Here is an 18,279-nt window from a genome sequence, read left to right as displayed (position 1 = left end):
CATCCCTACTGTGAAGCAGGGTGGTGGAACTGGCAGACAAGTCAGGATCGAGGGAAAGATGAACGGAGCAAAGTACAGAGAGATCCTTGATGAAAACCTGCTTCAGAAACTGGGGCGAAGGTTCACCTTCCAACAGGACAATGACCCTACGCACACAGTCAAGGCAACACAGGGGTGGCTTTGGGACAAGTATCTGAATGTCCTTAAGTGGCCCAGCCAGAACCCGATCGAACATCTTTGGAGAGACCTGAAAATAGCTGTGCAGCAACACTCCCCATCCAACCTGATAGAGCTTGGAAGGATCTGCAGAGAATGGGAAAAACTCCCCCAATACAGGTGTTCCAAGCTTGTGGCGTCATACCCAAGAAGACTAGAGGCTGTAATCACCGCCAAAGGTGCTTCAACAAAATACTGAGTTAAAGGTTCAGAATACTTATGCAAATGTGATATTTCACGTTTTTTTTTATACATTTACCAACATGTCTAAAAAACGTTTTTTGCTTCATCATTGTGGGGTATTGTGAGTAGATTGACGAGAGATATTTTTTAAATCCATTTTAGAATAAGGGTGTGATGTAACAAAATGTGAAAAAAGTCAAGGGGTCTGAATACTTTCTGACTGCATTGTATATTTGATGAAACATCGAATTTGGCCTTAGTGCTATTAGCTCGTAGAAACGCATTGAATAACACATTCATCCAAAAATAAATCTAAAGGAAGTATGGTTTGAGGTGTCTGAGATGCATCTGAGAGATATAGGAAAGCATTACAATAATAATTTTTAAAAAAGGTTACATGAGTAACACTGGTTAAAAAAAATCCTATTAATTTTCATTAATGTTCTACCGGTCTGTACCGGGTTGTCTTCAGATGTGACGCTTGTAGGCGTCGTAGCAAAACGGAGAAGATGTTCATGTTCGTGACAGTCCCATTTTTCGATGGTTGGGTCATAGTCTATAGCTCAAACTGTTCGGATTTGACAGACGTTTTTGTGAGAAGACCTGTTCGGAGTTGGAACGCCGGCGTCAGCGACTTGACACGAAGCCGGTGAAGCTTGTGGGTGTTGTAGAATAAAACCTAGAACACGTTCGTGAGAGTCTCTGATAGTTTCTAGTTTAAACAGAGGGATTTTGATGGCAATGTTTTTATTATGTGGGCGCGGACATCTACCCTAGGTAACACTAGCTAAGAGCATGGTATACACCAATAAATATATTCGCTATGAAAGCTCAGTTTCAACTCTAAATGATGGATTAAATACCACCTGGCAAACTGGCTACAGTAGCTATACCTACATCAGGCAGTATGAACCAAGAGTGTGAATAGATCATTTGTTACTGTTGTATTGATATTGTATAGCTCAACAATACTGTTACAAACCTCTGAATGAGTACTGCACATACAGTAGTGATGTGCAGTTAGCAAACGATTCATTATTTTTGAACAACTCTTTTTACTGACTGAGAGGCATGATTCGTTTTAATGACTTGTTCATTTTAGTAATTCGTTTGACCTGCTGGCCGCAATGAGTCCTACAGCAGGATTGATATACGCTCCTCCCGCTCAGGAGCTCTAGTCCAGAAACGTGTTCCGACCATGAACTGTCTGTCAGAAATGCGCGCAGGAAAATAGATTATGCTGCAGGAAGCATAGAGAAGAAAAATACATGTACCCAGAAGTAATCATATTTGTATAACTAGCACTCAATACATTTAGATTGTTTAAAGCACACTTTTACAAGTCTCAGTCAGAAATGAAAGCTCCAATAAGCCCCCTAAAGTGAACGACATTTGAACGAGAGGCTTGTAGAATCCTAACACTTTCGAGTCCTCAGTTCATCGTTCGCCGGTAGGGGGGTCCTGCGTGCTCTGGGCATTACAGACTCAAATGAACGAAATCAGTCGAAAGATTCGTTTTTTTGACTGAACGAGTCGGAAAGATCAGTCAGTAAAAATAGTCAAACTTTCCATCACTATCATACAGTAGGAACCCACTGCGGTGTGTAACGTTAATACATAAATAAGACCCATTTAAGTAAAACAAATAAAAACCATTTAACTATTTCTTTATTGTTCAAATATAATCCATTAGGCTTTTTATAATCAAATAAGAAAAATGACCAAAAGACCTTTAGAAATAAAGAAGTTACATTTATCAAATAAGAATCCTACTAGAGCTTTCTCTAAGGTTCATTAAAGACAACATTTTCCAAGTAAAATTTACCATGAAAATCATGCATCATTAAATATGGAAATCGTGAATTATATTAGCATTCTGCAAGATCTGAGCTGACGCCAATTAAATTAAAGAAAGATGTAATTGATTTTATTAAGGTAGAGTTCATATTCTCTTAAATGCAAATTTGACATGCAATTTTCTACTCTTGTTGATTTATTGCTGCTAGTACATTGTTCAAAGACCCATGTTACATTTCAATAGGGAAACAATGTTTATACATTAAAATTTAAACTGCTCTTATTGCCTGGCTCTACTCACACCAGATGAAATTGGTATGATTTAAAATATAAATTAATAGACACATTTGTAATTCTGCAGCGAAAGGCAATCTTCCTATTTTTCATTAGGATCCTTTAATATTTCATTGAAGCACCACACACCCATTACAGCACAGGGCCTTTACTGCACAGGGCCTGCCTGGCTCTCCCTGCTTGGTGGGTGATGTATAGACAAATGCATTGCTTTTCCACAACACATTTGATTAACAATGTGCACAGACATCTCCACTGCAGGAAAATAGCAATGGAGATGGAAGATGATTGCTGTTTTTGGTTTGATTCTATATCTATGTAAATGACTGAGTATGTTAGCATTATGTTGGCTTATTCTGCTGTTTAAAATTGCCATCTGTCACCAAATAAACTACACTAACGTTAGGCTACCAGCACAACCTTAATAGCGGGTAAAGGCTTCTGAAAGAAGCAGCATAATATTATTTGGAAAGCATGGACATGCATTTTGATAATGTGATAGTTGTAGGGAATTCAGCATAGGTTGTCTGGATGTAGTCAACACTCATTACACAAAAACTTCAGTTTGCCTTCAGTGGATATGGTTATTTTATAATGCACTCCTTTTACTTCATCAGAACTTGCTTCATCACGTGCATATAGCACACGACTCAAGCTGTAGACTAGTTTGATTTATTGAGTATGAGCATTATGGGGCATGGACTCACTATACTGAGTAAATCTGGAGTGCTGATTTCTATAAAGACATGAGTCCTAAGTGGCCTTTGAGCTATAAACAGTACAGTTAATTAACATTTGATCCCATCTATCCTTGCATCTCAGGAGTTCATTCTCAATTTCATTTCAAAGCACACTGAAACCATTCCACCATCTTTCCCTCCCCATAGCTAGTACAATGTACGTTCTTATATGAGGATAGCAACAAGGCTTCAAGTAGCCTCCTCCCCAAACTGATGGTGGCTTATCTTACCCTTGTTGGGTAATGGCAGGCCTGTGAAGGCTTGTGACAGGAGACAGATGTTCTCTTTACCTCTCAGCAGAGGCATGTCAGCAAGCACGGGATTCCTTTGTGCTGGTAAAGTACACTGACATCAAGTCTCCCCCCAAAAAAGAGAAAAGAGAAAAAGGGATATCAGTGAAATCAGACCTCTCTCTCTCTCCTTCTCTCTCTCCTCTCTCACCTTTTCTCTCTCCTCTCTCACCTTCTCTCTCTCCTCTCTCACCTTCTCTCTCTCCTCTCTCACCTCTCTCTCCTTCTCTCTCTCCTCTCTCACCTTTTCTCTCTCCTCTCTCACCTTCTCTCTCTCCTCTCTCACCTCTCTCTCCTCTCTCTCCTTCTTTCTCACCTTCTCTCACCATCTCTCTCTCCTCTCTCTCCTTCTCTCTCTCCTCTCTCACCTTTTCTCTCTCCTCTCTCACCTTTTCTCTCTCCTCTCTCTCTCCTCTCTCTCCTTCTTTCTCACCATCTCTCTCTCCTCTCTCTCCTCTCTCTCATTCTCTCTCTCCTTCTCTCTCTCCTCTCTCACCTTTTCTCTCTCCTCTCTCACCTTCTCTCTCTCCTCTCTCCTTCTTTCTCACCTTCTCTCACCATCTCTCTCTCCTCTCTCTCCTCTCTCTCCTTCTCTCTCTCCTTCTCTCTCACCTCTCTCACCTTCTCTCTCTCCTCTCTCTCCTTCTCTCTCACCTTTTCTCTCTCCTTCTCTCTCTCCTTCTCTCTCTCCTTCTCTCTCTCCTTCTCTCTCTCCTTCTCTCTCACCTTTTCTCTCTCCTTCTCTCTCTCCTTCTCTCTCTCCTTCTCTCTCTCCTTCTCTCTCACCTTTTCTCTCTCCTTCTCTCTCTCCTTCTCTCTCACCTTCTTTCTCTCCTCTCTCTCCTTCTTTCTCACCTTCTCTCACCATCTCTCTCCTTCTCTCTCTCCTTCTCTCTCTCCTTTCTCTCTCTCGTTCTCTCTCTCCTTTTCTCTCTCCTTCTCTCTCCTTCTCTCTCACCTTTTCTCTCCTCTCTCTCATTTTCTCTCTCCTTTTCTCTCTCCTCTCTCTCCTTTTCTCTCTCCTTCTCTCTCACCTTCTCTCTCTCCTTCTCTCTATCCTTCTTTCTCACCTTCTCTCACCATCTCTCTCTCCTCTCTCTCCTTCTCTCTCTCTTTTTCTCTCTCCTTCTCTCTCTCCTTCTCTCTCTCCTTTTCTCTCTCCTTCTCTCTCTTTTTCCCCCACCCTTATGAGCAAGTCATAGATTGTTCTCTTTAAATGCTCTATGTACCTAGAGCACAGTCAGATCAGTAGGTTATATTCTGTAATGGGAAGTCATTTGCTTTTGGTCTGGTGCTGTGTGTTCTCAATCCCTTGCTGCTACATTTATATTTTATAGCTCATGTTTCACTCTATATTAACAGCTGTGGCTTGTTTTCACCATCTGCAGACAATTACTTTGAGTTTACTTGGCTTTGTTATAATAGCATGTTTTCTTCTAGCATCTCTCTCAATAGGCACCGTACCACAATCTCTGACAGGTGCTGAGGCATTTGCTCAGGAGACACAGAGTTGAATTATTATTGCATTATTTAGTCTTGAAATAAACAAACAAGTTCCTTACAAGCATCATGTGCTACCAAGTCTCCATTGAGTTGCTATTACATATCACGTGTTCAATTGTTCTGTGCAGCCTATTATCATTCACATCAACTAGCAAGCACCCCCAATGCCCCTTTCCGCTCCAACAGGCTACCGTTAATGTGTAATACTTCCCCGGCCGTACCCTCTCATTTGCTCCTCACTATCTCTTTGTTCTGTGACCTTTCTACATTCACCTTGCCTTGTTTCACCTATTTCCTATCACCAGACTAGTTCGGGTTCTGCTCCACAGTCTAGTTTCAGTATAATAACTTGACACTTCACATTGCATTAGTCTTAGTCCCGACAACAAGGTTATGTGACCTATAGTGTCAGAGAGCATACTCCATGCTTGCCTGGAGTAGCTATTTATCAAGACAGCTTTGGGCCACCTATGATTCAGAGCAGAACAAATACTGATGTGAGGCTGTGGCTAGTCTGCTGAGGCGATGTTTGTGTGGCAACAAGACCTTTAGCGACCACCATAAAGGCTGTACAGTAGCTCTCTCTAGGAATAGTAACCATGTTACAGGACTTGTAAGCATACTTAATGCAAGCATACTTTTAGTTCATGAGTTTTTCGTGACCTGACCATTTAAAGCTCATGAATATATACTGTATTATACCCACTATTATACCCACTAGTATGAGGTAGCAGGAAAGATGTTATGCTATCGCGAATGAAGATCCACAGTATCAACATCAATAGATACATAGCAACACCACTGTATGTGTACAGAAAAAGTGTGATCAATTAAGGGCAAGGAGATTCCAAATGAATTACTACTCAATACCCCAAACTCTTGATTAAAGACAATGAGCTCAGAGGCTAGCCAAGCGTTGAGCTGACCAGGGTGGAGTGGAGAGGGGGAGACCTACAGTAGGGCCAGAGACAAAAAGGCTGCTGCTGTGAACCCTGAGGAGGTCATTAGGAGACCAGTGACCTCACTGGTACAGCGCTCTTACAAGCCACCCACTGGCATGATGTCATACTTCACATGTCATCAATCATCCCAGCACCTATGGCCACTAAAAATGACGAGTATATAGATACTGATCATTCAAGAATACTATCATGACAAACAAACGTGTTAATGTGAAATTCAATGGAACTGATAACAGCAGGTTTAAGTTGACTCAATGGTCAGTTATAGTTGTTTTTAACACAAAAATACATTGCCTCCTCTATCCACAATATTTGGGCACACAACACAACATTGATTGGTTTATGTTGTTTAATCGTTAGCTGTGTATAAATGTAATGATATTGGGGCATTCACCAAAGCCAAAACATTAATGTATAACTAAAGCGTAAAGACTAGGTATCAGTTCCGGCTAACACAAGTCTTCAGGTCTTGCATCAGCGAACCTCCTTAGCCACATAAACATGGTATTCAGGTGACTTTCACTCCCCCTAGCTACGTATTTTTGAAATACTCCTGTATGTGATCTGATACAAATTTCTGCATGCGGCTGCTGGCTCCCTGGTGTAATGGAGTCCGGGCAAGGGCCGCCAGCCTGGAATCCAATATTAAACCTAATTTGTAGTCAATGTCACCTATGTGTAGCAGTGCTTGCCATGTAACCTGCCTCTGACCAAGGGTCCTTACTTTATTATCTAGGCCTCTGGATAGAATGGTGAGAAGAGTCCACTGGGGAGCCAGGCTCCAGGCAATGACCATGCAAAATAAAGGATTATTTTAAATACATAAGCTAAAAGTCAAATACAGCAAAGGGGCAAAGTAATTTTCGCAATTAGTATGCTTTTATTTTTGTGTCCGTTGTTTCACTTGTCAAAGTACCGAAGTACTAGAGTCAGTGCTTTTTATATGTTGTATGAAAAGTAATACTGGAATTTCCCTCAAGTATAATTGCAAAAAAGTGTATCTTAGATCTCAGATTATTCATTGTATGCAGGTATGCTTTTCTGTGCCAACTATGTTTCTCTGTGCGTGTGTGTGTTTATGTGTGTGTGTTTGTGTGTGTGTGTGTGTCCACTGGGTGTTGGAGGTCTGCCCGGCCTTGTGTCTGCTTCCTGGTGGTGTCTGGGAGCTCAGGTCTTCAAGGCACCAGGATCAGTTTCCCTCTGTAGCTGTTGTCACTAGCACGGACCCAACTAATTCATCTTGCTAATGGCAGGCGGCTCAGTTGAGCGCTATTATTGTGATTTTGTCTTTTCATTTTATGGTGCTGGCTGCAGTTCCTCTTTTTTCCTTGAGATAATACAATTAGCAAAAGTACACTTAAGAGATAACAGCTCTGTCTGTCCTCAGTTCCCTCAACACAGTTTATTTGAATTAATGTTGTACAAAAGTACAAAATAAATAATTGAAATACAGGAGGGAAGATACTATTATTCAGTCACAGAATAAGACAATTACTCAAGTAAAAGGCATCTAATATTTTTTAATATTAATATGATTTGTACTTTCAAAAAACAACACATATTTATTTTACTAATTGTCTTGATATGAATAATGTAAAACATTTTAATAGCCGGCACACATTTCAACAAATTAACACCTGTTTCAAATAAATGGCAGGTCTAAATGAATGGTTTACAATGTTACCATGTACACAGCTCTGATATTCCCATGGTCAAGTGCATAAAAATTATTTAATAAATGTTCTGTCACCGTTGCTAGCCATGGCACCACCAAAAAGAAAACACAACATCAAATTCATGGTGCTGAAGCACGAAATCAGGGGTGTATGACAGGCAGCCTTTGCACGTCTGATCGAGATGGATTTGTTATTATTACATGTAGCAGACTCTTTCATTGAGTGCCTTGTTGAAAGGCACATCTACAGATTGTTCACCTAGTCGGCTCAGGGATTCAAACCAGCAACCTTTCAGTTATTGGCACAATGCTCTTAACCGCTAGGCTATCTGCCACCCATTGTAATGTTTATACTGGTCATACTGGTCACAATAAACAGTGTAGTGTTTGCAACATTTTACTGAGCAAAAGCTGCGTGCATTAAGGAAATGGACGCTTGGTTCTAGTAGAAGCCCATCTCTAATAAGCACCGGTTGCCTAGAGTGATTAAAGCAAATAAATGACCAGGCTATTAATTGAAGTTATACGGTATATATTTTTTCACTGGGTAACAATGTGAAGTAAAATGGAGGGAATGTAGTCAGTAGGTTGGAGAGTCATTGGGGTATGACTCTCAGGAGACCGGTAGACATGGAACGACCTCAGCCTGATTTCAGTCAGGAGGAAGGTTGTCGCCATACAAATGAAGAACATGAGAAGTGGTTGGAGGTCTAATCAAGTCCTCAGACTGCACTCACTGGGAGCAATTAAGTCTCCCTCTTCCTCCGATCCAGCATAGGTAACCAGATCTCCTCATTGACATTCTCAATAAAATGGTTATTTACAGGATGGATGAAATACTCTGGCCCAAAGCTTTATAGACCTCTGAGACTCTGTTACTACATGGAGAATCACATGAATTTGCACTTTGAGGTTTTAAGCCGTGGTTCAAAAGATATTGCTTGTTTTGTGCAAAAATTGGTCTCATCCACATGTATGGATATGAGGAGAATACATGCAGGAAGTGATGCAACTAGAAATGACGTCATGGCCTGTCCAGAATCTGTGTCTCGTGTCTTCATGGCATGGATATCAAAACCTGGCACAGTGTCCAGCCCACCACAGGAATGACTTACCATCATTGCTAGTCTGACACAAATGAAGTCCTGGCACTTGCAGTCTACCCTCTTAGACCACAAAACTTCATAAGCCATCCTTAATTTGTTTGGTTGTCAGACTACTGTAGTCAAGTCTGTAGAGGGTGGCAGCCTGTTTGTTTACAGCTCCGTTTGTCACAGTATGTCATGGCAGTAGGGGCTGGTTGGAAGTGATCCTTTGCTTGACTTTTTCAACCCCAAATGCCTCCATTACAGTTCTCTCATTAGCCCCTACAGCTATGAATTAAATGTACAATCCTACTAGAAGTACTGTCACCCTTCACCTTTGCAGTCCCTCTGGGACACATGACCACATTGAGAGATAGGCATACAGACTGAGGCACATCAAACCAAATTAGCACAAACAGGTTTTCGTCCAATGAGAATTCCCAGCTCAGAGAGGAGTTGGGGCAATGGAGGGTTTTGCATTCAAACTCCATTTCCAATTGTGTCTAGCTAGAGGTATGGAACACATTTTCCCTTTTTCCTCTCGCTCCCCCTAGAGAAATCAGACTGTCTCTGTGTCCTCTCAGAGCATCTGCTTTACACATCTACGCATCCCTGTTCACTCTCCATCCTCCTATTGATTCCTTATGAGAAAATAACCTGCATGTCTGAATGAAAGTGAGTCAGGATGATGTTTCAGAATGGCATTGTTCAGGTTTGCTGTATTTAGTGTGCCACGGGCTGTAAAAAAACACACACAAAGGAATGTTTGCGGATTTTCAGTGGATTAGCTGAAAATATCTGTCGCAATAAAGGTAATGATCAAAGACCCCATAATATATCTCTTCAAATCTAACATATAGAAGCTGAGCAATATGGATGACAGCATTTGTCGTAGCACCAGACCCTCATTAATGGAAAAGAGGCAACTGCTCTGGAGGGTTAATGGCCTTATGTCCCCAGGCAAGCACAATGAATGGAAATGGGATGAGAGGGTGGGGAATATGAGCCGTTCTCCATCCCCACCACAGAGGGAGTTGGTACAAGGATAAAGCGACACTAGAGCTATTCATCCAACCTGAGAAAACATTCACAATTTAAATATGGTGGGCTCTTTCAAAAAGAATGTCACATTTAATGCATTGCAGCTGAAAGATGCACACTATTTCTACAGGGTATTGGAGTGAAGGTAATATCCTGCATTGTTTAATGTACCCCTGCACACTGACTTGGTACCATTACCCCTTGTATATAGCCTCATTATTGTTATTTTATTGTGTTACTTTTCATTTTATTTTTTACTTTTGTTTATTTAGTAAATATTTTCTTAACTCTATTTCTTGAACTGCATTGTTGGTTAAGGGCTCGTAAGTAAGCATTTCACGGTAAGGTCTACACCTGTTGTATGCGGCGCATGTGACAAATTCGATTTGATTTGACTATTAGTATGTTTTCATAAGGCTGAACTGTTAAACTTTTAAGCACAAATTGGTCCTCTGATCAGTTGACACTTTATGCTAAAGGCAAGGGCATCTCTGTGAGTGTTTCCAGCAATAGTATCTTATACAGAAATAAATGTTGCATCTTGGATGGGGTTATCACTTAGAGAGGGAGATAGGCCATCATTTAGTGTGATCTCCCACAGTTGTTTCCTGCCACTCCTTCATGTCTCTTAATTACCCCCACTAGGACACACAAACTCCCCTGGGCTCTTTACCAAAAAGCAATAAACACTGTATCACACTGACTTACCAACTGGCAAATTACTGCAAGAGAGGAACATGAAAAAGTCAACCAATTAAACAGAGAATACAATTGTTGCTGTAACAGATTGGACAGTGAAGTAGTGGATTCTCCTCACATGGGGCACCATTTATGTAGGTGGTTATTCTCACATAAGATTCACTATTTACTTCAAGGTTATAGTATCTGATTATAGCCTGATAGGTAAGCCAGTATATAAATAACATGCAGCAATTATTACTTTGGAATAAAGCAAACCAAAATAGATTTTATCTGTACATTTCGACAGGTAAGAGCAAACTTGGCCTTTGTTAGTTACAAATTACTCTTTTGAAACTGCACATTTCAGCAGAGGTGTCCAAACAATACATATTTGTTGGGTAATACTGCCAACTTGCAAATTGCCATCCTTATTCATGTCTGTCATGGGTATATTACAATCAGAATGCCCACATAGCCTTCATAACGAGTGCGTACAGCTCTGAGTTGCTGTCATGATAGTGGGAGAGTGAAGGGGATCTGTGAATGTGTTGACATGTCATAGCCATCAAAATCTAGTAAACCTCAACAGTAAGACATTGTCCACCATCTCAAAAGTGATGGTCTAGTTTTTCTGCTAATCAGCAGTGTTACAAAGGTTGCGCAATATAGCTGTCTGCATGTTGCACTTCAAGGTTTGGTATGTGTGGAAAAGTGCATGTGTCAGGAACTTAACTTGGCTTGTTTGTTTATCTTAAATGTAAATTGTAATAACAGTACATTTAAGGCATAACTCATAATTGTCTAATAGTTGAACAGCCATTCTTACTTTTATGCAAGCTTTGTGGCTTTCTCTACCTCACTGAAAATGTGTGGTATGTTAACTTTTTGAGGCAATGAAGCTCACATAACTTTATTTAGTCAACAGTAATATAAAAATCCTTTTTTACCTGAAAAGATTAGCCGGGCAATGAAATACAGTAAGTTGTGGCTGTGTTGTTTTGAGGCATTTCTGAAAAATGTGTTTAGCACTTGTACGTGAGGAGAAATAAATGAAGGGGAGTGGAGAGACTCTGCAAGAGAGGAAAATAAGTGAAATGTAACTCATAGGTAGCGATATTTTGATAAAGTAATCATGTTTCCAGGAACAAGCTTTAGACCCCGATATCAGCCTTTGGTGATTCTGCGGAGCACTTCAGAACATGGCAGCATCAGATTTACAAATTGAAAATCATTAATAATTCTAACCAGGATGTGATAAATCTGAAATCACTCTCGATGAACCTGGACACTTTCATAAATCAAAAAGATTACTTGCAGATTTAAAAAAATTTGACATCAAGGTGTCAGGCTTTCTAACGGTTTTTGTAGATCCCTTGCCGTGATATATCATTAATCTGAGATACATTTGAAGTATGTCAACAGGGAAAAATGTGATCTTTAATATTAGGAAACAGGGAAGGAGCAAAGGACTAAGTTACTGTGTCTTACACTGATGAGGGTAGTTATTTTGTTGTTATAGTGTCCACATACGTAGATCAGGGGCCAAACTTAATGTACAGGAGGTCACCAAATATGTGGATTTACGACTACTCATGAGATGCAATATGATGACAGTGATAACGACAAATAAGATGATAATGAGGAGGATGATAATAATTATTATGATGATGACGAAGAAGATGGCATTCTCTACCTAACGCAAGTGTGGTTCAAATATCCCATAAACTCACCCTCACCCAATACAAAATTGTACAGTACATGACCAATTCATGTTTAAATGATCAAATACAACATATTTTGCTAAATTACCATGAAAGTGAGTGCACTAGATTATCTATATCCAAAGCAATCATAGATTCCACTGAAATGAATGTTCGTCTGATTCATTCTAAGTCCTGAGCATGTCCATATTTAAATGATTACAGGCTTAAAAAATGATTGCTTGTAAAATATGTTTGCTTTATTCTGAGAATGGTGTTGCTGAGTCTTAGGACCTCCGTTGTGGAGAGGGTGGTATTGACCGTGGTGTCAGCAGGGGTGCCTCTGTAATCTAAATGTCATTCACTGAAAGGCATCTCCCACAAATCCCACAGCTTTCATACAAATGTGGGTCCAAAAGATTAAATTACTCTTTCTATCTCCTTCACCCCCTCAGTCCCTCCCCCTTTCCAATGCACCAGTTGCTTATCTGCTGTGATTATAGTCATTATGTACCAGCCGTGTCTGAACCAGACATGCTCAGCCAGCTGCCTCTGCAACCAGCCCTCCTCAATTTAGCCCCAGAAAAGCCACACAGACTGATGGCCAGGACCTTATTTAAATCAGAAACCTACACTCAAAGTACTTCCCACACAATAAGTACAAGTGTAACTGTTATTTTACAAATCTGTAAAAGAACTCTTGCTTCACATTAGGAATATTTACAATAGCCCTTTCACAAACACCTATTAAGTGTGATGGCTGTCCACTATACTGATAGTTAGGCTTATATTATCCTATTGCAACAATGTTAGAAGTGATTTACAGTATTTGTATGATTGCCTCTGGATGGCAATCATACAACACAGACGCTCTTTTCATGTTCAAAATCTGTTATCGTCTTTCGCTACTGTACCTATTGCTGAAATGCCTGTCCAATAGTAGAGCGAATAATGATCTACAGTATTCACCTGCATACGCTCAGCTGAGGTCTAAGCCGAAACTAGTATAAGATATATATATATATATATATATATATTTTTAAGATTGGTGGATTAGGTCGTTACCATCAGTATTCATATTTCCCTTCTTAGTAAAAAAAAGCAATTATTAGTTATCCATTGAATGAAAGTGACAGGAAAGCGCCTCCAAACAAAAGTTACCGCGGTTACCACTGCTAACCAGTGCAAGCCAAAGAGATAACTCTTACAATACTCTCCCCGCATATTCCATATCAAACAGTACCAAGAAAAAATAAACTTCACTCACCGGTTGTGTTTCATGTTTTTGAGCCTATTATGTACCTATGTACCCTTAATGGTTGCAGTACTTTTATGGAATAGAAGAGTTAACCGTTTCACCAATATGTACTGGAAGCTATAGATTTAGGTAGGCCTTTAAAATCCCCTCCACTAACTATTATTGTACATGGGTTGGCAGTCTATAGTCGGGCCTGTAAAATCTTTCAGGGAGGGTCATTAAGGATATTTCATTATCTCCGTATTGCCAAGGTCAGGTTGTCCATATATCCACTTTACAGCTGCTAGGGGAATATGCTGCGACTGTAGTATAATAGACCAGAAAATGTCCACACTTGGAATGATGGGAAATCAATATTGGGCCCAGCTCATCAATACAAACCCCATTTTCACAAGCAGGAAGAAGGTACTCAACAAAAAAATTGAGGAAAATAGATTGAATCAAAAAAGGAAAATAAAATAAAACAATGCTTCAGTGTTCATAATATGTTTTTTGTTGCACAGTATGCTGTGAGACTCCTTCACAAAGGGTGTTCAAACCAGTTTGGCTTGATTTTGTTTTAATCCACCACCACTGGATCAAGAAGTCCATAAATGTCCTAGTACAGTCATGTAACTACGTTAAAGAAGAGAGAAACATGGGCTGTGACAACGATTTCCCCCATTTATTACAGCTGGGGGCTCAGAACCCTGCTTTGGTTTGTTATAGAGAATGTTGATACCTCCTGCTCATCTGAAGGCAACTGTGAAGTTTTAAAATCAAAGAGAACCAATCAAATGCAGGTAACTATGTTCAGAGCTATTAATCCTTCAGAGTCTATTGAAGCATGTCAATCTAAGTAACATCATTTAAAAAAAACATCAAAATCTGTCAGTCTAAGCTAGAGATATAATTTCTTTGGATGGACTGGAAGGTTCTTCTCACGAAAACATCTGTTGTGTCCAAACGGTTTGGACTAATATGACCACTCTATGGATTGGTGTTCTCCGTTTTTCTCTGCGACCCCCACAAGCCCCACAGGACAAGTCTGAAGTCGGTAATACTCATGTGCCAACTTCTGTCTGTAGCATCCGAACCGTTTAAAAAAAAAAAAAGCTATATGACCCCACAAGTATCACGGGACTCGTCTGAAGGTAACTCAAATGAATGGAAGTATGGAGGTAATTTTAAGCCAACAAAAGTAAGTGATTAAATGTGTAAAAATATATATATATTTACTGAGCTTTCTTATATCTGCTAGATATAGGACAGACACTTCAAAACTTTATTCCTTATCATGTATTTTTTGTACTGTCTTTTTTTTGCCATTTATGAATGTGTTATTTAATGTGTTTCTATGGGCTATAGTAGTAAAGGCCATATTCAATATTTTATCAAAGTATTTAAAAAGAAAATGATGTGGATACCTAAATGGGTCCTAAAATTCCAAATCAAATAGCTAAATAAGCCTTGATATTGTCACGTCCTGACCAGTAAAGGGGTTATTTGTTATTGTAGTTTGGTCAGGATGTGGCAGGGGGGGTGTTTGTTTTATGTGGTTCGGGGTTTGTTGGTATATGTGGTATATGTGCCTGAGAGGCAGCCCCAATAATATTTTTTGGGGGGGCACACGGGTAGTTTGGCTGGGCCAGGGTTAAGCCCCAAGCCAACTCCCCGTGCTTACCGGAGGCAGCATGTTACTGGTCAGGCCCCGTGCTATGGGGTGATGCGCACGGTGTCAAGGCCGAGCATTCACAGGCCGGTGTGCGTGGTGCCAGCGTCCCGCATTTGCCAGAGGGAAGCAGGCATCCAGCCAGTAAGGGTGGTGCCAGTACTGTGCTCGAGACCGCCAGTGCGCCTTCACGGCCCAGTGTATCCTGTTCCCGCTCCTCACACTAGCCTTGGTTGGGGTGCGTGTCTCCAGTCTGTTCCAACTCGTCCTGTTCCTGCTCCTCGCACTAGCCTTGGGGTGCGTGTCTCCAGTCTGGTACCTCCACTACCAGCCCCACGCATCAGGCTTTCAGTGTGCAGGCCCCGTCCAGAGCGTCCGGCGACAGTCCGGAGCTCCCAGAGAGTCGCCCCACAGTCCGGAGCTCCCAGAGAGTCGCCCCACAGTCCGGAGCTCCCAGAGAGTCGCCCCACAGTCCGGAGCTCCCAGAGAGTCGCCCCACAGTCCGGAGCTCCCAGAGAGTCGCCCCACAGTCCGGAGCTCCCAGAGTCGCCCTTCAGCCCGAGGTATTCAGCGGGGGTGGACAGGTTAGGTGGGGGACTAAGGCCAGAGCCTGAGCCACCTCCACAGTAGGAGGATTGGGGAGGGTGTAGCACGGAAACCATCGGTGACAGTAGCCACCTTCCCTTCAGTTTGGGGGGTTCATTTTTGTGTGAGGTGCATCCGGGGTCTGCACCTTTTGGGGGGGGGGGGGGGGGGGGGGGTACTGTCACATCCTGACCAGTAAAGGGGTTATTTGTAGTTTGTTTAGAGGGGTTTATGTAGAGGGGTTTGTTTAGAGTATTCCGGGGTTTTTGCTTATGTTCTATGTTTTGTATTTCTATGCTCTATCCAAGTTTGTTTATTTCTTTGTGTTGGCCTGGTATGGCTCTCAATCAGGTACATCGTTGTAGCCCTGTTTTCACCTGTCCTTTGTGGGAAGTTGTTTTTGCACTGCTAGGGTTAGCATGCAAAACTGTTTAGCTGTCATTCGTTTTCTTGTTTTGTTAAGTGTTCAAGTTTATTTAAATAAAACGTTAAAATGAGCACTCAACCCGCTGCGCCTTGGTCTACTCCCTTTGACGGCCGTTACAGATATGACCATTTTAAAACAATTATGTTAGCTTAGTAGACCCCCCCCCCCCCCCCCTCCCCCAAGGGGCTTAGGGCTTAAACTTTTTACTACTGAACTTATTTAGGCTTTCCATAACAAACGGGTTGAATACTTATTCACAAAATTTCAGCTTTTCATTTGTAATACTTTTTATTTATTTATTTTTACATAATTCTGCTTTGACATTACGACATATTGTGTGTAGGCCAGTGACAAATCTCAGTTTAATCAATTTTAAATCCAGGCTGTCAAGGGGTGTGAATAGTTTGTGAAGGCACTGTATATCACTACTTATATCAAGCACCAGTTTTACTGTGGGAATATAACGACACATCGCTACATAACATCTGTACTGACAGGGCAGCAGGTAGCCTAGCGGTTGGACCTGTAACCGAAATCCCCAGTTTGAATCCGTGAGCTAACTAGGTGAAGAATCTATCAATGTTCCCATTGAGCAAGGCCCTTAACCCTAACGGCTCTTGTAAGTCGCTCTGGATGAGAGCGTCTGCTAAATAAATAAACAAATAAACATCAGAGCATCTGCTAAAGAAAAACATTCTTATGAGTCTGTTGTTCACAGAATGTACTATGTAATACAGCAGGGAAAAAGAAAATTGCCCGTGTTTGTTTAACCAGCCAGTGCCTAGGGCACTGTTTGTTTATGCAGCACAGCTTCCGTCAAATGAAAATCATACAACAAAACTGATGCAAAAAAAATTGCCTCTAGAAACAAAGTTCTGCAGCACATATTAAGGGACTATAGTAGTCCAAAAGATGCCCAGAACCCAAGGTTTATTTCAGGCCAGTATGTGAAACATTTACTCGTTATGCCTGAATAGATTTCCGATATGAGTTCCAAAGATACTCAATGGATGTTCAAGCTGCTTTGTCATTGAAGTCTGTTCAGGTCATTTTTTGCTTCCTCTGCTCTGCATGACTCCTGTCACGAACTCGGATACCTCCTGAGTCTCGAACTGTTGTTTCGGCCTGTTTTTGGAAGTTTTATTTTGTTCAATTTTTTTTATTTAGTTCAAAAGTGTTTGTGTCAACACCTGCTACCAACTAGCCAGCTAGCTAGCTAGGTTGCAATTGAGCCCGCTTTGCCTGGAATAGCTAACAGATGTTTCCAGCGCTGTAGAAGCTGTTTATTACGATCTTGTCCGGGACAATATTGACAATCCGGAGTTCCAAAGCGGAAATTGTTTACTTGCGGAGGATGACAGGAAGGAGGAAGCAAATTTCAATTATGTGCAAATTTATGTGGAAAATACAAATTTGAACTTTTTTTGTTCTCAGCTCCTGTGGCTGGATGCCACTAGGGTCTGATGGATGTTTCCCCGCCTCATCGTCTGTCCCTATCCGAATGACCTGTGCTACCTCGAACCTGCCTGCCAAGGAAGTCGTCTCCATCTGTTTCTCCTCCATCTTGTAGTGGAGTAGACGGAGAACAGCAAGAGGATTGTTCCAATCACTGCTGGTCCCATGTCACAAGTCGTGGAAACCGAAGGCAGCGGCATGCTGCTAAGAGGACTGGAGTGTCTGCGAGAGGTTCGGAGCAGATTGACATAAGGAATAGCTTCGCCGCACTGGTGCCTGATCTACCTGCACCTTCATCGCTGGGATTTCCTGTGTCTGCAACGGCTGTGCTGACTCAACTATGCTGACTCCAGCAGCGGCTTTGTCTAGTTCGGCTCCTTTCCCGCTCTCTGAAATCTGATGGGGCACTGCCTGCTGTGGGAGGTCTGGACCTATTACCGGGAGCAGCGGGCATATGCTATCCTGCTTCTAGTGGGCTCATGAAAGGTTCAACGAATTATGTGAGGGGTAGGAATGGGCAGATTTCTCCATCCCTTTCTCTGGCCGTTGTATTGGGCAGTTCAATGGTGAGAAATATTTCATTCCCTAGAGCAAAACGTTGTGCTGTGAAAGGATCCATGAACCCACATTATTTGGTTGGATCCAATCCTCCTTATAAAATGTGCTTTGTTTCCAGAATGTATCAAAATTGTCAATAAAATGTTACACCCGCAAGTTATGGAGGGCTAAAAGTCTA

The sequence above is a fragment of the Salmo salar genome, chromosome 20 (genome assembly GCF_965601325.2).
Source record: "Salmo salar chromosome 20, fSalSal1, whole genome shotgun sequence".
NCBI classification, from domain to species: Eukaryota; Metazoa; Chordata; class Actinopteri; order Salmoniformes; family Salmonidae; genus Salmo; species Salmo salar.
This window is presented reverse-complemented; position numbering follows the sequence as displayed.